Genomic DNA, 20,888 nt, shown 5'->3' on the forward strand with positions numbered 1-20,888 from the left:
AATGTGGCAATGGAACGCTGGCTGCGCGTGTCATAATAGGCTCTGAGCCTTTATATACCTGTGCACAGCAGCAGCCACCTTCAGTCTGCTGCTGGACAGCCAGCAGCAGCAGCAGCAGGAGAGGTATGTAATCAGGAGCCCTCCTGCTAAGGGTAGACAGCTGCTCGTTCCACCCCACCCCCCGCCTTAATTGGTTCTCCTCCCTTCCAACGGTGTTGAGGCGGGAGGGAACAGCAGGGGGTGAAGGTGCTGTGTTTAAAGAGGTGGAGTTATGCAGATCTAAAACGCGTGGATTGCAGCAGCAGCAAGCCGAAAAGTGCAGGCATGTAAGGGATCTAGAGGTTGACAACATGTCTTCTTAACGGGAGTCCAGGAGCTCATCTCCACAAATGGACTTTTCAGGATCCTTGGGTGGCTCCGTAGTTTGAAACCAATTCTGGTTATCGCTTCTCGGCCTTTTGGCTAAGATCAAGTGTAGTATCTGTTCTTATCAGTTTAATATCTGATACGTCCCCTATCTGGGGACCATATATTAAATGGATTTTTAGAACAGGGAGATGGAAAAAGAGCTTGCTCTGTCCACTCCACGCATTGACCTGGTATTGCAGTATCTCCAGGACCGGTGCACCCCTTCTTTAATGCAGTTTCTAAAATCAGAAAGAATTGAATTCAATGTTTTTTGTTCATTTTGCTTGTTTGTCGGATTTTGGGATGGACTCTTTGGCTTTGCTTTTCTTCTCCTCATTGGATTTTTCATGTTCAAAGTTGCAGAAGCCAGATTACAAGCTCATTTTGGTTCAACTTCAGCAACTGTGCATTGCATTGCCATGTAATGTGATGCAATGCTATCTTTCTAGCTCTCCCTTTTTACTTCCTTTTGGATAAACAGACATATTAGGCAAGCATTTTGGAGCTTTCACCTAAATAACTACAGGTGGTGAGATAAGCTGCACAATATAATTGACCTTTCAGTATATTGTTGCACACACACCATCTATTTAGCAAATGCCCTTGTTATCAACAGCAGCCTTTTAAACTCACCTGAGCTAACAGGTATGTGCGCTGGTTACTCTGCTGCGCTTAAAATTTCTTTTTTGGTTTGCTACAATGCCTTTTCTGAAACGTTGTCTCCTTCTGCTGGAACACTGACTTCTTTCATTTAATGCCTGCAGACTATAAAAGAGAACCCAACCCAAAAAGTTTGGTTGATTAGTCTGTGGCATTCTGTTAAACTGTTGCTTATGGCGGTCTCTGTGAGCTTCTCAGCGACATTCAGCCAGCCAGGTATCCTGCCTGCAGTAGATGGAATGTGGCAATGGAACGCTGGCTGCGCGTGTCATAATAGGCTCTGAGCCTTTATATACCTGTGCACAGCAGCAGCCACCTTCAGTCTGCTGCTGGACAGCCAGCAGCAGCAGCAGCAGGAGAGGTATGTAATCAGGAGCCTTCCTGCTAAGGGTAGACAGCTGCTCGTTCCACCCCACCCCCCGCCTTAATTGGTTCTCCTCCCTTCCAACGGTGTTGAGGCGGGTGGGAACAGCAGGGGGTGAAGGTGCTGTGTTTAAAGAGGTGGAGTTATGCAGATCTAAAACGCGTGGATTGCAGCAGCAGCAAGCCGAAAAGTGCAGGCATGTAAGGGATCTAGAGGTTGACAACATGTCTTCTTAACGGGAGTCCAGGAGCTCATCTCCACAAATGGACTTTTCAGGATCCTTGGGTGGCTCCGTAGTTTGAAACCAATTCTGGTTATCGCTTCTCGGCCTTTTGGCTAAGATCAAGTGTAGTATCTGTTCTTATCAGTTTAATATCTGATACGTCCCCTATCTGGGGACCATATATTAAATGGATTTTTAGAACAGGGAGATGGAAAAAGAGCTTGCTCTGTCCACTCCACGCATTGACCTGGTATTGCAGTATCTCCAGGACCGGTGCACCCCTTCTTTAATGCAGTTTCTAAAATCAGAAAGAATTGAATTCAATGTTTTTTGTTCATTTTGCTTGTTTGTCGGATTTTGGGATGGACTCTTTGGCTTTGCTTTTCTTCTCCTCATTGGATTTTTCATGTTCAAAGTTGCAGAAGCCAGATTACAAGCTCATTTTGGTTCAACTTCAGCAACTGTGCATTGCATTGCCATGTAATGTGATGCAATGCTATCTTTCTAGCTCTCCCTTTTTACTTCCTTTTGGATAAACAGACATATTAGGCAAGCATTTTGGAGCTTTCACCTAAATAACTACAGGTGGTGAGATAAGCTGCACAATATAATTGACCTTTCAGTATATTGTTGCACACACACCATCTATTTAGCAAATGCCCTTGTTATCAACAGCAGCCTTTTAAACTCACCTGAGCTAACAGGTATGTGCGCTGGTTACTCTGCTGCGCTTAAAATTTCTTTTTTGGTTTGCTACAATGCCTTTTCTGAAACGTTGTCTCCTTCTGCTGGAACACTGACTTCTTTCATTTAATGCCTGCAGACTATAAAAGAGAACCCAACCCAAAAAGTTTGGTTGATTAGTCTGTGGCATTCTGTTAAACTGTTGCTTATGGCGGTCTCTGTGAGCTTCTCAGCGACATTCAGCCAGCCAGGTATCCTGCCTGCAGTAGATGGAATGTGGCAATGGAACGCTGGCTGCGCGTGTCATAATAGGCTCTGAGCCTTTATATACCTGTGCACAGCAGCAGCCACCTTCAGTCTGCTGCTGGACAGCCAGCAGCAGCAGCAGCAGGAGAGGTATGTAATCAGGAGCCCTCCTGCTAAGGGTAGACAGCTGCTCGTTCCACCCCACCCCCCGCCTTAATTGGTTCTCCTCCCTTCCAACGGTGTTGAGGCGGGTGGGAACAGCAGGGGGTGAAGGTGCTGTGTTTAAAGAGGTGGAGTTATGCAGATCTAAAACGCGTGGATTGCAGCAGCAGCAAGCCGAAAAGTGCAGGCATGTAAGGGATCTAGAGGTTGACAACATGTCTTCTTAACGGGAGTCCAGGAGCTCATCTCCACAAATGGACTTTTCAGGATCCTTGGGTGGCTCCGTAGTTTGAAACCAATTCTGGTTATCGCTTCTCGGCCTTTTGGCTAAGATCAAGTGTAGTATCTGTTCTTATCAGTTTAATATCTGATACGTCCCCTATCTGGGGACCATATATTAAATGGATTTTTAGAACAGGGAAATGGAAAAAGAGCTTGCTCTGTCCACTCCACGCATTGACCTGGTATTGCAGTATCTCCAGGACCGGTGCACCCCTTCTTTAATGCAGTTTCTAAAATCAGAAAGAATTGAATTCAATGTTTTTTGTTCATTTTGCTTGTTTGTCGGATTTTGGGATGGACTCTTTGGCTTTGCTTTTCTTCTCCTCATTGGATTTTTCATGTTCAAAGTTGCAGAAGCCAGATTACAAGCTCATTTTGGTTCAACTTCAGCAACTGTGCATTGCATTGCCATGTAATGTGATGCAATGCTATCTTTCTAGCTCTCCCTTTTTACTTCCTTTTGGATAAACAGACATATTAGGCAAGCATTTTGGAGCTTTCACCTAAATAACTACAGGTGGTGAGATAAGCTGCACAATATAATTGACCTTTCAGTATATTGTTGCACACACACCATCTATTTAGCAAATGCCCTTGTTATCAACAGCAGCCTTTTAAACTCACCTGAGCTAACAGGTATGTGCGCTGGTTACTCTGCTGCGCTTAAAATTTCTTTTTTGGTTTGCTACAATGCCTTTTCTGAAACGTTGTCTCCTTCTGCTGGAACACTGACTTCTTTCATTTAATGCCTGCAGACTATAAAAGAGAACCCAACCCAAAAAGTTTGGTTGATTAGTCTGTGGCATTCTGTTAAACTGTTGCTTATGGCGGTCTCTGTGAGCTTCTCAGCGACATTCAGCCAGCCAGGTATCCTGCCTGCAGTAGATGGAATGTGGCAATGGAACGCTGGCTGCGCGTGTCATAATAGGCTCTGAGCCTTTATATACCTGTGCACAGCAGCAGCCACCTTCAGTCTGCTGCTGGACAGCCAGCAGCCGCAGCAGCAGGAGAGGTATGTAATCAGGAGCCCTCCTGCTAAGGGTAGACAGCTGCTCGTTCCACCCCACCCCCCGCCTTAATTGGTTCTCCTCCCTTCCAACGGTGTTGAGGCGGGTGGGAACAGCAGGGGGTGAAGGTGCTGTGTTTAAAGAGGTGGAGTTATGCAGATCTAAAACGCGTGGATTGCAGCAGCAGCAAGCCGAAAAGTGCAGGCATGTAAGGGATCTAGAGGTTGACAACATGTCTTCTTAACGGGAGTCCAGGAGCTCATCTCCACAAATGGATTTTTCAGGATCCTTGGGTGGCTCCGTAGTTTGAAACCAATTCTGGTTATCGCTTCTCGGCCTTTTGGCTAAGATCAAGTGTAGTATCTGTTCTTATCAGTTTAATATTTGATACGTCCCCTATCTGGGGACCATATATTAAATGGATTTTTAGAACAGGGAGATGGAAAAAGAGCTTGCTCTGTCCACTCCACGCATTGACCTGGTATTGCAGTATCTCCAGGACCGGTGCACCCCTTCTTTAATGCAGTTTCTAAAATCAGAAAGAATTGAATTCAATGTTTTTTGTTCATTTTGCTTGTTTGTCGGATTTTGGGATGGACTCTTTGGCTTTGCTTTTCTTCTCCTCATTGGATTTTTCATGTTCAAAGTTGCAGAAGCCAGATTACAAGCTCATTTTGGTTCAACTTCAGCAACTGTGCATTGCATTGCCATGTAATGTGATGCAATGCTATCTTTCTAGCTCTCCCTTTTTACTTCCTTTTGGATAAACAGACATATTAGGCAAGCATTTTGGAGCTTTCACCTAAATAACTACAGGTGGTGAGATAAGCTGCACAATATAATTGACCTTTCAGTATATTGTTGCACACACACCATCTATTTAGCAAATGCCCTTGTTATCAACAGCAGCCTTTTAAACTCACCTGAGCTAACAGGTATGTGCGCTGGTTACTCTGCTGCGCTTAAAATTTCTTTTTTGGTTTGCTACAATGCCTTTTCTGAAACGTTGTCTCCTTCTGCTGGAACACTGACTTCTTTCATTTAATGCCTGCAGACTATAAAAGAGAACCCAACCCAAAAAGTTTGGTTGATTAGTCTGTGGCATTCTGTTAAACTGTTGCTTATGGCGGTCTCTGTGAGCTTCTCAGCGACATTCAGCCAGCCAGGTATCCTGCCTGCAGTAGATGGAATGTGGCAATGGAACGCTGGCTGCGCGTGTCATAATAGGCTCTGAGCCTTTATATACCTGTGCACAGCAGCAGCCACCTTCAGTCTGCTGCTGGACAGCCAGCAGCAGCAGCAGCAGGAGAGGTATGTAATCAGGAGCCCTCCTGCTAAGGGTAGACAGCTGCTCGTTCCACCCCACCCCCCGCCTTAATTGGTTCTCCTCCCTTCCAACGGTGTTGAGGCGGGTGGGAACAGCAGGGGGTGAAGGTGCTGTGTTTAAAGAGGTGGAGTTATGCAGATCTAAAACGCGTGGATTGCAGCAGCAGCAAGCCGAAAAGTGCAGGCATGTAAGGGATCTAGAGGTTGACAACATGTCTTCTTAACGGGAGTCCAGGAGCTCATCTCCACAAATGGACTTTTCAGGATCCTTGGGTGGCTCCGTAGTTTGAAACCAATTCTGGTTATCGCTTCTCGGCCTTTTGGCTAAGATCAAGTGTAGTATCTGTTCTTATCAGTTTAATATCTGATACGTCCCCTATCTGGGGACCATATATTAAATGGATTTTTAGAACAGGGAAATGGAAAAAGAGCTTGCTCTGTCCACTCCACGCATTGACCTGGTATTGCAGTATCTCCAGGACCGGTGCACTCCTTCTTTAATGCAGTTTCTAAAATCAGAAAGAATTGAATTCAATGTTTTTTGTTCATTTTGCTTGTTTGTCGGATTTTGGGATGGACTCTTTGGCTTTGCTTTTCTTCTCCTCATTGGATTTTTCATGTTCAAAGTTGCAGAAGCCAGATTACAAGCTCATTTTGGTTCAACTTCAGCAACTGTGCATTGCATTGCCATGTAATGTGATGCAATGCTATCTTTCTAGCTCTCCCTTTTTACCTCCTTTTGGATAAACAGACATATTAGGCAAGCATTTTGGAGCTTTCACCTAAATAACTACAGGTGGTGAGATAAGCTGCACAATATAATTGACCTTTCAGTATATTGTTGCACACACACCATCTATTTAGCAAATGCCCTTGTTATCAACAGCAGCCTTTTAAACTCACCTGAGCTAACAGGTATGTGCGCTGGTTACTCTGCTGCGCTTAAAATTTCTTTTTTGGTTTGCTACAATGCCTTTTCTGAAACGTTGTCTCCTTCTGCTGGAACACTGACTTCTTTCATTTAATGCCTGCAGACTATAAAAGAGAACCCAACCCAAAAAGTTTGGTTGATTAGTCTGTGGCATTCTGTTAAACTGTTGCTTATGGCGGTCTCTGTGAGCTTCTCAGCGACATTCAGCCAGCCAGGTATCCTGCCTGCAGTAGATGGAATGTGGCAATGGAACGCTGGCTGCGCGTGTCATAATAGGCTCTGAGCCTTTATATACCTGTGCACAGCAGCAGCCACCTTCAGTCTGCTGCTGGACAGCCAGCAGCAGCAGCAGCAGGAGAGGTATGTAATCAGGAGCCCTCCTGCTAAGGGTAGACAGCTGCTCGTTCCACCCCACCCCCCGCCTTAATTGGTTCTCCTCCCTTCCAACGGTGTTGAGGCGGGTGGGAACAGCAGGGGGTGAAGGTGCTGTGTTTAAAGAGGTGGAGTTATGCAGATCTAAAACGCGTGGATTGCAGCAGCAGCAAGCCGAAAAGTGCAGGCATGTAAGGGATCTAGAGGTTGACAACATGTCTTCTTAACGGGAGTCCAGGAGCTCATCTCCACAAATGGACTTTTCAGGATCCTTGGGTGGCTCCGTAGTTTGAAACCAATTCTGGTTATCGCTTCTCGGCCTTTTGGCTAAGATCAAGTGTAGTATCTGTTCTTATCAGTTTAATATCTGATACGTCCCCTATCTGGGGACCATATATTAAATGGATTTTTAGAACAGGGAGATGGAAAAAGAGCTTGCTCTGTCCACTCCATGCATTGACCTGGTATTGCAGTATCTCCAGGACCGGTGCACCCCTTCTTTAATGCAGTTTCTAAAATCAGAAAGAATTGAATTCAATGTTTTTTGTTCATTTTGCTTGTTTGTCGGATTTTGGGATGGACTCTTTGGCTTTGCTTTTCTTCTCCTCATTGGATTTTTCATGTTCAAAGTTGCAGAAGCCAGATTACAAGCTCATTTTGGTTCAACTTCAGCAACTGTGCATTGCATTGCCATGTAATGTGATGCAATGCTATCTTTCTAGCTCTCCCTTTTTACTTCCTTTTGGATAAACAGACATATTAGGCAAGCATTTTGGAGCTTTCACCTAAATAACTACAGGTGGTGAGATAAGCTGCACAATATAATTGACCTTTCAGTATATTGTTGCACACACACCATCTATTTAGCAAATGCCCTTGTTATCAACAGCAGCCTTTTAAACTCACCTGAGCTAACAGGTATGTGCGCTGGTTACTCTGCTGCGCTTAAAATTTCTTTTTTGGTTTGCTACAATGCCTTTTCTGAAACGTTGTCTCCTTCTGCTGGAACACTGACTTCTTTCATTTAATGCCTGCAGACTATAAAAGAGAACCCAACCCAAAAAGTTTGGTTGATTAGTCTGTGGCATTCTGTTAAACTGTTGCTTATGGCGGTCTCTGTGAGCTTCTCAGCGACATTCAGCCAGCCAGGTATCCTGCCTGCAGTAGATGGAATGTGGCAATGGAACGCTGGCTGCGCATGTCATAATAGGCTCTGAGCCTTTATATACCTGTGCACAGCAGCAGCCACCTTCAGTCTGCTGCTGGACAGCCAGCAGCCGCAGCAGCAGGAGAGGTATGTAATCAGGAGCCCTCCTGCTAAGGGTAGACAGCTGCTCGTTCCACCCCACCCCCCGCCTTAATTGGTTCTCCTCCCTTCCAACGGTGTTGAGGCGGGTGGGAACAGCAGGGGGTGAAGGTGCTGTGTTTAAAGAGGTGGAGTTATGCAGATCTAAAACGCGTGGATTGCAGCAGCAGCAAGCCGAAAAGTGCAGGCATGTAAGGGATCTAGAGGTTGACAACATGTCTTCTTAACGGGAGTCCAGGAGCTCATCTCCACAAATGGATTTTTCAGGATCCTTGGGTGGCTCCGTAGTTTGAAACCAATTCTGGTTATCGCTTCTCGGCCTTTTGGCTAAGATCAAGTGTAGTATCTGTTCTTATCAGTTTAATATTTGATACGTCCCCTATCTGGGGACCATATATTAAATGGATTTTTAGAACAGGGAGATGGAAAAAGAGCTTGCTCTGTCCACTCCACGCATTGACCTGGTATTGCAGTATCTCCAGGACCGGTGCACCCCTTCTTTAATGCAGTTTCTAAAATCAGAAAGAATTGAATTCAATGTTTTTTGTTCATTTTGCTTGTTTGTCGGATTTTGGGATGGACTCTTTGGCTTTGCTTTTCTTCTCCTCATTGGATTTTTCATGTTCAAAGTTGCAGAAGCCAGATTACAAGCTCATTTTGGTTCAACTTCAGCAACTGTGCATTGCATTGCCATGTAATGTGATGCAATGCTATCTTTCTAGCTCTCCCTTTTTACTTCCTTTTGGATAAACAGACATATTAGGCAAGCATTTTGGAGCTTTCACCTAAATAACTACAGGTGGTGAGATAAGCTGCACAATATAATTGACCTTTCAGTATATTGTTGCACACACACCATCTATTTAGCAAATGCCCTTGTTATCAACAGCAGCCTTTTAAACTCACCTGAGCTAACAGGTATGTGCGCTGGTTACTCTGCTGCGCTTAAAATTTCTTTTTTGGTTTGCTACAATGCCTTTTCTGAAACGTTGTCTCCTTCTGCTGGAACACTGACTTCTTTCATTTAATGCCTGCAGACTATAAAAGAGAACCCAACCCAAAAAGTTTGGTTGATTAGTCTGTGGCATTCTGCTAAACTGCTGCTTATGGCGGTCTCTGTGAGCTTCTCAGCGACATTCAGCCAGCCAGGTATCCTGCCTGCAGTAGATGGAATGTGGCAATGGAACGCTGGCTGCGCGTGTCATAATAGGCTCTGAGCCTTTATATACCTGTGCACAGCAGCAGCCACCTTCAGTCTGCTGCTGGACAGCCAGCAGCAGCAGCAGCAGGAGAGGTATGTAATCAGGAGCCCTCCTGCTAAGGGTAGACAGCTGCTCGTTCCACCCCACTCCCCGCCTTAATTGGTTCTCCTCCCTTCCAACGGTGTTGAGGCGGGTGGGAACAGCAGGGGGTGAAGGTGCTGTGTTTAAAGAGGTGGAGTTATGCAGATCTAAAACGCGTGGATTGCAGCAGCAGCAAGCCGAAAAGTGCACGCATGTAAGGGATCTAGAGGTTGACAACATGTCTTCTTAACGGGAGTCCAGGAGCTCATCTCCACAAATGGACTTTTCAGGATCCTTGGGTGGCTCCGTAGTTTGAAACCAATTCTGGTTATCGCTTCTCGGCCTTTTGGCTAAGATCAAGTGTAGTATCTGTTCTTATCAGTTTAATATCTGATACGTCCCCTATCTGGGGACCATATATTAAATGGATTTTTAGAACAGGGAGATGGAAAAAGAGCTTGCTCTGTCCACTCCACGCATTGACCTGGTATTGCAGTATCTCCAGGACCGGTGCACCCCTTCTTTAATGCAGTTTCTAAAATCAGAAAGAATTGAATTCAATGTTTTTTGTTCATTTTGCTTGTTTGTCGGATTTTGGGATGGACTCTTTGGCTTTGCTTTTCTTCTCCTCATTGGATTTTTCATGTTCAAAGTTGCAGAAGCCAGATTACAAGCTCATTTTGGTTCAACTTCAGCAACTGTGCATTGCATTGCCATGTAATGTGATGCAATGCTATCTTTCTAGCTCTCCCTTTTTACTTCCTTTTGGATAAACAGACATATTAGGCAAGCATTTTGGAGCTTTCACCTAAATAACTACAAGTGGTGAGATAAGCTGCACAATATAATTGACCTTTCAGTATATTGTTGCACACACACCATCTATTTAGCAAATGCCCTTGTTATCAACAGCAGCCTTTTAAACTCACCTGAGCTAACAGGTATGTGCGCTGGTTACTCTGCTGCGCTTAAAATTTCTTTTTTGGTTTGCTACAATGCCTTTTCTGAAACGTTGTCTCCTTCTGCTGGAACACTGACTTCTTTCATTTAATGCCTGCAGACTATAAAAGAGAACCCAACCCAAAAAGTTTGGTTGATTAGTCTGTGGCATTCTGTTAAACTGTTGCTTATGGCGGTCTCTGTGAGCTTCTCAGCGACATTCAGCCAGCCAGGTATCCTGCCTGCAGTAGATGGAATGTGGCAATGGAACGCTGGCTGCGCGTGTCATAATAGGCTCTGAGCCTTTATATACCTGTGCACAGCAGCAGCCACCTTCAGTCTGCTGCTGGACAGCCAGCAGCAGCAGCAGGAGAGGTATGTAATCAGGAGCCCTCCTGCTAAGGGTAGACAGCTGCTCGTTCCACCCCACCCCCCGCCTTAATTGGTTCTCCTCCCTTCCAACGGTGTTGAGGCGGGTGGGAACAGCAGGGGGTGAAGGTGCTGTGTTTAAAGAGGTGGAGTTATGCAGATCTAAAACGCGTGGATTGCAGCAGCAGCAAGCCGAAAAGTGCAGGCATGTAAGGGATCTAGAGGTTGACAACATGTCTTCTTAACGGGAGTCCAGGAGCTCATCTCCACAAATGGACTTTTCAGGATCCTTGGGTGGCTCCGTAGTTTGAAACCAATTCTGGTTATCGCTTCTCGGCCTTTTGGCTTAGATCTTGTATCTGGTCAGAAGGATCCTATAGTGTCTCCCCCTCGGCCTTGCAGCATCGCCACTTAGGTGGCTTAAGCTGCCTGCTGCTATTGGGGGGGGTCCAGAGGAAACGAGAGGTGATAATGGGCGTCAAGATTCGCTATGCCGGGACTGATGATATTCGGGTCAAAAATGCTTTTCGCATTGATATTGAGGAGTCGAAGAGGAATTTCTTTAACCTGCGGTTCTTGGTGGAAGTCGTCATCTTCAAGATTTTGAATGTTGGTCGTGGAGACATCATTTGCCTACAGGAGTTCCCAAAGAATGGCCGGTACGTTTTAGTCCTTGATCGTATGGCAGCTTGCCAGAATCTTTTCAAGACTCTAAAGGATCAGCAAGCCTTGGATCATCCGGCTCTTGATGGGCTTACATTCACGGTATTGTATACTAAGGGGGAAGTGCCAGTTGTTGTGTTTATGCACAACCCCCTTGTGGATGTGGAGGACATTACTAGATTCCTGAACCGTCATTGCAGCTATGTGTCCTACTCACACAAGGTGAGGAATGAGGTGGGCTTGTGGACTGGCAAACACAAGTTTTTTGTTCGGTTCCAGGAGGACCCCCAGGGACCTGGGGGTATCCACTACCCTCCCCTCAGTTTTGCCATCGGGAGGGATAGAGGGTATATGTTTTTTCCTGGTGCTCCGCGTTTTTGCAGGAAGTGTAAATCCTTTGGACACTACCAAGAGGACTGCACGGTGGAGAAGTTTTGTGGGAAATGCAATAAAGAGGGTCATCTGGCAATGGAGTGTACTAACTCCATGGTTTGTAATGCATGTGGCGAGGAGGGACACGCTTTCAAGGACTGTCCCCATCGTTCCAGGTCATATGCAGAGGCCGTGTCCCCACGTCCTACTACTGCCGCCACTATTGGTGAGGCGATCGAGGCAGTAAGGGACTTCATGGAAGAGATGGAGCAAGCACCCGATCCTGCTGGTGGAAGCGCTGTTGAGATAGAGCCTGCAGATATGTCAATTCTGCTTGATGTGAGTGGTGAGGGAGAAGTGAGCGGTTCACTCTCCACAACGCCGGTGTTGGCTTTGGAAAGCTCAGAGGCAATTCATGAAGGTGGTGGTGGCCAGGGTGACTTCACCGGGGCTGTGGTGAGGCCCCCTGATGAGGACTCTGATGTGTCTTCTGCAAAGAAGTTCCGGCCAGATTTTTCACCTGCCAGTATTGGGAGCATCAGCCCCTTAAGTGATAGGAGCTATCCCGAGAGCTACAGTGCCTCTCCTAGGAGGTCTTTTTTTGAGGAGGGGGCCAGCATTCTCTGCTTAACATCAGGAATCGAGTTTCAAGACGAGAAAGGTTGACTCTTCGGTGGGGGGTATGTTCTTTTTTACCGAATATGGTTAAAAAATGGGCTCCAACGTGGGCTGTAGTGTACTGTCAATAAATGTAAGGCTTATAAAATCTAAGCCTAGAAGATTGGCTATACTGGAAGAACTAAAAAATCTTGGAGCAAATATTTACTGTCTGCAAGAGTGCGGAATTGAAGAGTCACCTCCTGAAAAGGACTGGGCATAGTATTTGGTCAGGTTCAATGACAAACAAAAATGATGGTGTGGGGATTTTGTTGGGGAATAGGGATTTAAGTTTTGAAAATTATATGGTGGTGGAGCCAGGTCGTTGTATAATGGCAGTGGTTAAGGGGAGAGGGTGGAGGGTGAAAATTGTTAACGTGTATTGTCCAATTAACAAAGGGGATAGGTTAGCACTATTAGAGAAAATATGTTTATTTTTGCCTGGAAGGATTCCAATATTATTAGTTGGTGATTTCAATTGTGTTTCTGAAGGGGAAATTGATGTCACGGGTAAGGTCCTTAATCAAATTACATCTGATTTTTCTTTTTTAGATGCAGCGGAATTTTTGAGTAAGCCACCACCGGCCACATATAGAGCTGATAGGGGAGGAATAGTGTCCAGGATTGACCGCATGCTGTATACAAATAGAGGTTTGGTGTGTAAATTTTTTAAACAGCATGTTTTTTCTTTCACAGACCATGAATGTTTGTGGGGTATGTTTGAAGGTGATAAAAAAATGGTGCATGGTGTTGGGGTATGGAAGCTAAATGTTAGGTTGTTAGAGGATGTTAGGGTTATGAGAGACTTCGAAAGTAAGTATGAATGGTGGAGGTCTAGGAAAAATAATTTTGTGGATGTGACTGTATGGTGGGATTGGGTGAAAGTGGAAATTAAGAATTTTTTTAGGAGGTGGGGTTATAAAAAAGCAGCAATTGAAAGAGGCAGATTTAAAGATTTAAATATGAGGATTGAGTGGTTACATAAAATGAGTATGAAAGGAATTAATGTTAGTGATCAACTCAGAGGAGCGAGAGATGAGATGAAGCGTGTTTTGGAAAAGCGTGGGAAGGAAATTATTTTTAGGACGAGAGTTGAGCATTTGGATATGGATGAGAAGTGTACGAGGTACTTTTTTAAAAAAATGTGCAGTAAAAAAGATGAGTTGGATGAGGTTGTAAATGATAATGGTATGACTGTGGTTGGAAGGGAAGTGTTGGATGAGGTACATAGTTTCTATAGTAGTTTATTTGAGTCTAAATGGGTGGATGGGGGTTTGAAAGAGCATGTGTTAGGTATGTTGGAGAGTCAGCTTGAATCAGGGGAACGTGAGTGTTTGAGTGAGGATATTGTTTTTGATGAGGTTAAAAAGGCGGTGGATGGTGCGAAAAAGAATAAAACACCTGGGAAAGATGGGTTGCCTGTGGAGTTTTATGTAAAAGCATGGGATGTGATTGGTGTTGATTTTGTGGAGGTATGTCAATATATGTGGATGAATGGTGTACTTTGTAATTCCATGAAAGAAGGAGTAGTTGTTTTACTATATAAGAAGGGTGAGAAAAAGAATTTGCGTAATTGGAGGCCGATTACATTACTCAATGCAGATTATAAAGTCTTTAGCAAAATTCTGGCTAACCGTATGCGTGGGGTGATTGGAAGTGTGGTTGGTGATGATCAAGTGTGCGCGGTGCCAGGTAGGTGTGTGACTGATAACCTCTTGTTGTTGAGAGACGTAATTGGAGATTGTATGTTTAGGAAGGGGAAATGTATGGTTTTTTGTGTGGATTTTGAGAAAGCTTTTGATAGAGTGTCGCATGCGTTTATGTTTGAGGTGTTATTTAGGATGGGTTTTCCTAGTGTTTTTGTGAATGCCATAAGGTGTTTGTATGATGGTGTGGTGAGTGAAGTGTTAGTGAATGGATGTTTGAGTGAGAAGGTGTGCATAAAATCAGGGGTCAGGCAGGGGTGTCCGTTGTCCCCTGTCCTGTTTATAAGTGTGATTGAGCCCCTGTTGTGCATGATTCGGAAAGAGAAAGTGATGAATGGTCTTCTGATCCCAGGGAGTGGTGGAAAGACTGTAAAGGTAATGGGGTATATGGACGATGTTGTTGTGGTGAGTGATAATATGGCTGCTATGAATCGAGCAAGGTTGCTTTTAGATTTCTTTTGTGGTGCATCTGGTTTTAGGGTGAATTGGGGGAAGTGTAGCTTTAAGTGTTTCGGGGATTCGAGTGTTAGGATGGATGGTGTGATATGTGAAGAAGGTGCTATTAAGGTTTTGGGGGTGTGGTTTAACAAAGATCTGAAAGGGAATGAGAGTTGGGATGAATGCGGTAAGAGGATTGAACAGAAGTTAAATTTTTGGAGGTTACGGGACTTGACATTGTCAGGCAAAGTCCTTATTATTAAGTCAGTGATTCTTCCTATGTTACTTTTTGTGTCAGTGGTTTTTCCAGCCCCTTATAGGGGTTTTAGGCGGATTGAGAAGCTAATTTTTACGTTTTATTGGGGAAGTAAGATGGAAAAACTTAAAAGGGAATATTTGTGTAAGTTACGTGAACATGGGGGAATGGATTTCCCAAATTTTGAATTTTGTCTTGGTTTAAATTATATTAAAACGGTGGTTGTTCTGTTAGGTAGGGATAACAAGACGGCTTTTATGATTAAATATATGGCTGGATGGATGTTGTTTGGGTTGAAATGGATGAGAAGGGATGCAAGAGTGCCTGTTTCGTTTAAATGTCCAGTGTGGTATGAGTTTGTTGAAAAATTTGTTGTCAAGCATGATTTGTTGGATGTTCCTATGGGTGATTTCAAAGTGATAAGGAATGTAAGGAGAAGGATGCGTGTTAGAGAGTTTGAATGTAACATTAGGGGCTTGAGATCGAGTGAAGCGTTGTGTGTATGGAGGAACCTGAGTATAAAAGGAATATCGAATAGGCAGCGTGATATCGTATGGATGAGTTTGCATGAGATTTTGCCTGTGAGAGAGGTACAGAAGAGGAGGGATCTGATTAGAACAGAGGTATGTCCGAGGGATGGATGTGGGGCGAGTGAAACTGTTATGCATTTGGTTTGGAATTGTGATTATGCTCAGAGTGTTTGGAAGGGAGTGGGTGGTTTATGCAAGGAACTAGCGGGCGTGAATTTTATAAATTGGAGAGTGGTAATGTTTGGGATGGGTGCAAGTAGCCGGGTGAAAGAGAGATTGTTGTGGTTGATAATGGCATGGGTAATAGAAAGTCTGTGGGACGTTAGGAATTTGTGTTTATTTAAAAGGAAAATAATCTCAGTTAATAATTGTGTTAGGATGGTTTTGTCAAGGTTATACATAGTTTATTTATGGGACAGCCGTGGCGGTGGTGGCTCTGATTCAGAAGGTTTTTGGAAAGTAAAAAAATGGAGGTCACTGGTAAAGTACCAGTAAGTCCTTGTTTAAGTGTTGTGATCTGTCTTTTTTTATGATAATGGTATGTTTTATAGTTTTTTGTCCATTCAAAAGGTATTACAACTGTTTCAGTATAAAGTTATAAATATGAAATAAAGAAAGTACCATTATGATGTAAGACTGGGCAACGTAGTATGAGTTTTTATACTATTGATTGTTGCTTGAAAAATTTTACTGAATGGTATAAAAAAAAAAAAAAAATCTGTTCTTATCAGTTTAATATCTGATACGTCCCCTATCTGGGGACCATATATTAAATGGATTTTTAGAACAGGGAGATGGAAAAAGAGCTTGCTCTGTCCACTCCACGCATTGACCTGGTATTGCAGTATCTCCAGGACCGGTGCACCCCTTCTTTAATGCAGTTTCTAAAATCAGAAAGAATTGAATTCAATGTTTTTTGTTCATTTTGCTTGTTTGTCGGATTTTGGGATGGACTCTTTGGCTTTGCTTTTCTTCTCCTCATTGGATTTTTCATGTTCAAAGTTGCAGAAGCCAGATTACAAGCTCATTTTGGTTCAACTTCAGCAACTGTGCATTGCATTGCCATGTAATGTGATGCAATGCTATCTTTCTAGCTCTCCCTTTTTACTTCCTTTTGGATAAACAGACATATTAGGCAAGCATTTTGGAGCTTTCACCTAAATAACTACAGGTGGTGAGATAAGCTGCACAATATAATTGACCTTTCAGTATATTGTTGCACACACACCATCTATTTAGCAAATGCCCTTGTTATCAACAGCAGCCTTTTAAACTCACCTGAGCTAACAGGTATGTGCGCTGGTTACTCTGCTGCGCTTAAAATTTCTTTTTTGGTTTGCTACAATGCCTTTTCTGAAACGTTGTCTCCTTCTGCTGGAACACTGACTTCTTTCATTTAATGCCTGCAGACTATAAAAGAGAACCCAACCCAAAAAGTTTGGTTGATTAGTCTGTGGCATTCTGTTAAACTGTTGCTTATGGCGGTCTCTGTGAGCTTCTCAGCGACATTCAGCCAGCCAGGTATCCTGCCTGCAGTAGATGGAATGTGGCAATGGAACGCTGGCTGCGCGTGTCATAATAGGCTCTGAGCCTTTATATACCTGTGCACAGCAGCAGCCACCTTCAGTCTGCTGCTGGACAGCCAGCAGCAGCAGCAGCAGGAGAGGTATGTAATCAGGAGCCCTCCTGCTAAGGGTAGACAGCTGCTCGTTCCACCCCACCCCCCGCCTTAATTGGTTCTCCTCCCTTCCAACGGTGTTGAGGCGGGTGGGAACAGCAGGGGGTGAAGGTGCTGTGTTTAAAGAGGTGGAGTTATGCAGATCTAAAACGCGTGGATTGCAGCAGCAGCAAGCCGAAAAGTGCAGGCATGTAAGGGATCTAGAGGTTGACAACATGTCTTCTTAACGGGAGTCCAGGAGCTCATCTCCACAAATGGACTTTTCAGGATCCTTGGGTGGCTCCGTAGTTTGAAACCAATTCTGGTTATCGCTTCTCGGCCTTTTGGCTAAGATCAAGTGTAGTATCTGTTCTTATCAGTTTAATATCTGATACGTCCCCTATCTGGGGACCATATATTAAATGGATTTTTAGAACAGGGAGATGGAAAAAGAGCTTGCTCTGTCCACTCCACGCATTGACCTGGTATTGCAGTATCTCCAGGACCGGTGCACCCCTTCTTTAATGCAGTTTCTAAAATCAGAAAGAATTGAATTCAATGTTTTTTGTTCATTTTGCTTGTTTGTCGGATTTTGGGATGGACTCTTTGGCTTTGCTTTTCTTCTCCTCATTGGATTTTTCATGTTCAAAGTTGCAGAAGCCAGATTACAAGCTCATTTTGGTTCAACTTCAGCAACTGTGCATTGCATTGCCATGTAATGTGATGCAATGCTATCTTTCTAGCTCTCCCTTTTTACTTCCTTTTGGATAAACAGACATATTAGGCAAGCATTTTGGAGCTTTCACCTAAATAACTACAGGTGGTGAGATAAGCTGCACAATATAATTGACCTTTCAGTATATTGTTGCACACACACCATCTATTTAGCAAATGCCCTTGTTATCAACAGCAGCCTTTTAAACTCACCTGAGCTAACAGGTATGTGCGCTGGTTACTCTGCTGCGCTTAAAATTTCTTTTTTGGTTTGCTACAATGCCTTTTCTGAAACGTTGTCTCCTTCTGCTGGAACACTGACTTCTTTCATTTAATGCCTGCAGACTATAAAAGAGAACCCAACCCAAAAAGTTTGGTTGATTAGTCTGTGGCATTCTGTTAAACTGTTGCTTATGGCGGTCTCTGTGAGCTTCTCAGCGACATTCAGCCAGCCAGGTATCCTGCCTGCAGTAGATGGAATGTGGCAATGGAACGCTGGCTGCGCGTGTCATAATAGGCTCTGAGCCTTTATATACCTGTGCACAGCAGCAGCCACCTTCAGTCTGCTGCTGGACAGCCAGCAGCAGCAGCAGCAGGAGAGGTATGTAATCAGGAGCCCTCCTGCTAAGGGTAGACAGCTGCTCGTTCCACCCCACCCCCCGCCTTAATTGGTTCTCCTCCCTTCCAACGGTGTTGAGGCGGGTGGGAACAGCAGGGGGTGAAGGTGCTGTGTTTAAAGAGGTGGAGTTATGCAGATCTAAAACGCGTGGATTGCAGCAGCAGCAAGCCGAAAAGTGCAGGCATGTAAGGGATCTAGAGGTTGACAACATGTCTTCTTAACGGGAGTCCAGGAGCTCATCTCCACAAATGGACTTTTCAGGATCCTTGGGTGGCTCCGTAGTTTGAAACCAATTCTGGTTATCGCTTCTCGGCCTTTTGGCTAAGATCAAGTGTAGTATCTGTTCTTATCAGTTTAATATCTGATACGTCCCCTATCTGGGGACCATATATTAAATGGATTTTTAGAACAGGGAGATGGAAAAAGAGCTTGCTCTGTCCACTCCACGCATTGACCTGGTATTGCAGTATCTCCAGGACCGGTGCACCCCTTCTTTAATGCAGTTTCTAAAATCAGAAAGAATTGAATTCAATGTTTTTTGTTCATTTTGCTTGTTTGTCGGATTTTGGGATGGACTCTTTGGCTTTGCTTTTCTTCTCCTCATTGGATTTTTCATGTTCAAAGTTGCAGAAGCCAGATTACAAGCTCATTTTGGTTCAACTTCAGCAACTGTGCATTGCATTGCCATGTAATGTGATGCAATGCTATCTTTCTAGCTCTCCCTTTTTACTTCCTTTTGGATAAACAGACATATTAGGCAAGCATTTTGGAGCTTTCACCTAAATAACTACAGGTGGTGAGATAAGCTGCACAATATAATTGACCTTTCAGTATATTGTTGCACACACACCATCTATTTAGCAAATGCCCTTGTTATCAACAGCAGCCTTTTAAACTCACCTGAGCTAACAGGTATGTGCGCTGGTTACTCTGCTGCGCTTAAAATTTCTTTTTTGGTTTGCTACAATGCCTTTTCTGAAACGTTGTCTCCTTCTGCTGGAACACTGACTTCTTTCATTTAATGCCTGCAGACTATAAAAGGGAACCCAACCCAAAAAGTTTGGTTGATTAGTCTGTGGCATTCTGTTAAACTGTTGCTTATGGCGGTCTCTGTGAGCTTCTCAGCGACATTCAGCCAGCCAGGTATCCTGCCTGCAGTAGATGGAATGTGGCAATGGAACGCTGGCTGCGCGTGTCATAATAGGCTCTGAGCCTTTATATACCTGTGCACAGCAGCAGCCACCTTCAGTCTGCTGCTGGACAGCCAGCAGCAGCAGCAGCAGGAGAGGTATGTAATCAGGAGCCCTCCTGCTAAGGGTAGACAGCTGCTCGTTCCACCCCACCCCCCGCCTTAATTGGTTCTCCTCCCTTCCAACGGTGTTGAGGCGGGTGGGAACAGCAGGGGGTGAAGGTGCTGTGTTTAAAGAGGTGGAGTTATGCAGATCTAAAACGCGTGGATTGCAGCAGCAGCAAGCCGAAAAGTGCAGGCATGTAAGGGATCTAGAGGTTGACAACATGTCTTCTTAACGGGAGTCCAGGAGCTCATCTCCACAAATTGACTTTTCAGGATCCTTGGGTGGCTCCGTAGTTTGAAACCAATTCTGGTTATCGCTTCTCGGCCTTTTGGCTAAGATCAAGTGTAGTATCTGTTCTTATCAGTTTAATATCTGATACGTCCCCTATCTGGGGACCATATATTAAATGGATTTTTAGAACAGGGAGATGGAAAAAGAGCTTGCTCTGTCCACTCCACGCATTGACCTGGTATTGCAGTATCTCCAGGACCGGTGCACCCCTTCTTTAATGCAGTTTCTAAAATCAGAAAGAATTGAATTCAATGTTTTTTGTTCATTTTGCTTGTTTGTCGGATTTTGGGATGGACTCTTTGGCTTTGCTTTTCTTCTCCTCATTGGATTTTTCATGTTCAAAGTTGCAGAAGCCAGATTACAAGCTCATTTTGGTTCAACTTCAGCAACTGTGCATTGCATTGCCATGTAATGTGATGCAATGCTATCTTTCTAGCTCTCCCTTTTTACTTCCTTTTGGATAAACAGACATATTAGGCAAGCATTTTGGAGCTTTCACCTAAATAACTACAGGTGGTGAGATAAGCTGCACAATATAATTGACCTTTCAGTATATTGTTGCACACACACCATCTATTTAGCAAATGCCCTTGTTATCAACAGCAGCCTTTTAAACTCACCTGAGCTAACAGGTATGTGCGCTGGTTACTCTGCTGCGCTTAAAATTTCTTTTTTGGTTTGCTACAATGCCTTTTCTGAAACGTTGTCTCCTTCTGCTGGAACACTGACTTCTTTCATTTAATGCCTGCAGACTATAAAAGAGAACCCAACCCAAAAAGTTTGGTTGATTAGTCTGTGGCATTCTGTTAAACTGTTGCTTATGGCGGTCTCTGTGAGCTTCTCAGCGACATTCAGCCAGCCAGGTATCCTGCCTGCAGTAGATGGAATGTGGCAATGGAACGCTGGCTGCGCGTGTCATAATAGGCTCTGAGCATTTATATACCTGTGCACAGCAGCAGCCACCTTCAGTCTGCTGCTGGACAGCCAGCAGCAGCAGCAGCAGGAGAGGTATGTAATCAGGAGCCCTCCTGCTAAGGGTAGACAGCTGCTCGTTCCACCCCACCCCCCGCCTTAATTGGTTCTCCTCCCTTCCAACGGTGTTGAGGCGGGTGGGAACAGCAGGGGGTG

The 20,888-nt window shown here is 44.4% G+C and overlaps 12 non-coding genes across 12 annotated transcripts; all 12 read left to right on the forward strand.

The window, feature by feature from the left end:
* Positions 1-442: 442 nt before the first annotated feature.
* On the forward strand, positions 443-633 carry LOC141223961 (U2 spliceosomal RNA). The gene has a single exon (XR_012291481.1). It is a non-coding gene; the product is annotated as a U2 spliceosomal RNA (small nuclear RNA).
* Positions 634-1,748: 1,115 nt separating this feature from the next.
* Positions 1,749-1,939, forward strand: LOC141223963 (U2 spliceosomal RNA). Its single transcript, XR_012291483.1, has one exon. It is a non-coding gene; the product is annotated as a U2 spliceosomal RNA (small nuclear RNA).
* A 1,115-nt stretch (positions 1,940-3,054) lies between these two features.
* LOC141224119 (U2 spliceosomal RNA) lies at positions 3,055-3,245 on the forward strand. The gene has a single exon (XR_012291634.1). It is a non-coding gene; the product is annotated as a U2 spliceosomal RNA (small nuclear RNA).
* A 1,115-nt stretch (positions 3,246-4,360) lies between these two features.
* LOC141224125 (U2 spliceosomal RNA) lies at positions 4,361-4,551 on the forward strand. Its single transcript, XR_012291640.1, has one exon. It is a non-coding gene; the product is annotated as a U2 spliceosomal RNA (small nuclear RNA).
* A 1,115-nt stretch (positions 4,552-5,666) lies between these two features.
* Positions 5,667-5,857, forward strand: LOC141224127 (U2 spliceosomal RNA). Its single transcript, XR_012291642.1, has one exon. It is a non-coding gene; the product is annotated as a U2 spliceosomal RNA (small nuclear RNA).
* Positions 5,858-6,972: 1,115 nt separating this feature from the next.
* Positions 6,973-7,163, forward strand: LOC141224089 (U2 spliceosomal RNA). Its single transcript, XR_012291606.1, has one exon. It is a non-coding gene; the product is annotated as a U2 spliceosomal RNA (small nuclear RNA).
* A 1,115-nt stretch (positions 7,164-8,278) lies between these two features.
* On the forward strand, positions 8,279-8,469 carry LOC141224126 (U2 spliceosomal RNA). Its single transcript, XR_012291641.1, has one exon. It is a non-coding gene; the product is annotated as a U2 spliceosomal RNA (small nuclear RNA).
* Positions 8,470-9,584: 1,115 nt separating this feature from the next.
* LOC141223964 (U2 spliceosomal RNA) lies at positions 9,585-9,775 on the forward strand. Its single transcript, XR_012291484.1, has one exon. It is a non-coding gene; the product is annotated as a U2 spliceosomal RNA (small nuclear RNA).
* A 6,089-nt stretch (positions 9,776-15,864) lies between these two features.
* Positions 15,865-16,054, forward strand: LOC141224173 (U2 spliceosomal RNA). Its single transcript, XR_012291683.1, has one exon. It is a non-coding gene; the product is annotated as a U2 spliceosomal RNA (small nuclear RNA).
* A 1,115-nt stretch (positions 16,055-17,169) lies between these two features.
* LOC141223965 (U2 spliceosomal RNA) lies at positions 17,170-17,360 on the forward strand. Its single transcript, XR_012291485.1, has one exon. It is a non-coding gene; the product is annotated as a U2 spliceosomal RNA (small nuclear RNA).
* Positions 17,361-18,475: 1,115 nt separating this feature from the next.
* On the forward strand, positions 18,476-18,666 carry LOC141223966 (U2 spliceosomal RNA). The gene has a single exon (XR_012291486.1). It is a non-coding gene; the product is annotated as a U2 spliceosomal RNA (small nuclear RNA).
* Positions 18,667-19,781: 1,115 nt separating this feature from the next.
* On the forward strand, positions 19,782-19,972 carry LOC141223968 (U2 spliceosomal RNA). The gene has a single exon (XR_012291487.1). It is a non-coding gene; the product is annotated as a U2 spliceosomal RNA (small nuclear RNA).
* Positions 19,973-20,888: the final 916 nt, after the last annotated feature.

Source organism: Phyllobates terribilis, unplaced genomic scaffold, assembly GCF_046119375.1.
Source record: "Phyllobates terribilis strain yellow unplaced genomic scaffold, ASM4611937v1 Scaffold_381__1_contigs__length_1843176, whole genome shotgun sequence".
In the NCBI taxonomy this organism is placed as follows: domain Eukaryota; kingdom Metazoa; phylum Chordata; class Amphibia; order Anura; family Dendrobatidae; genus Phyllobates; species Phyllobates terribilis.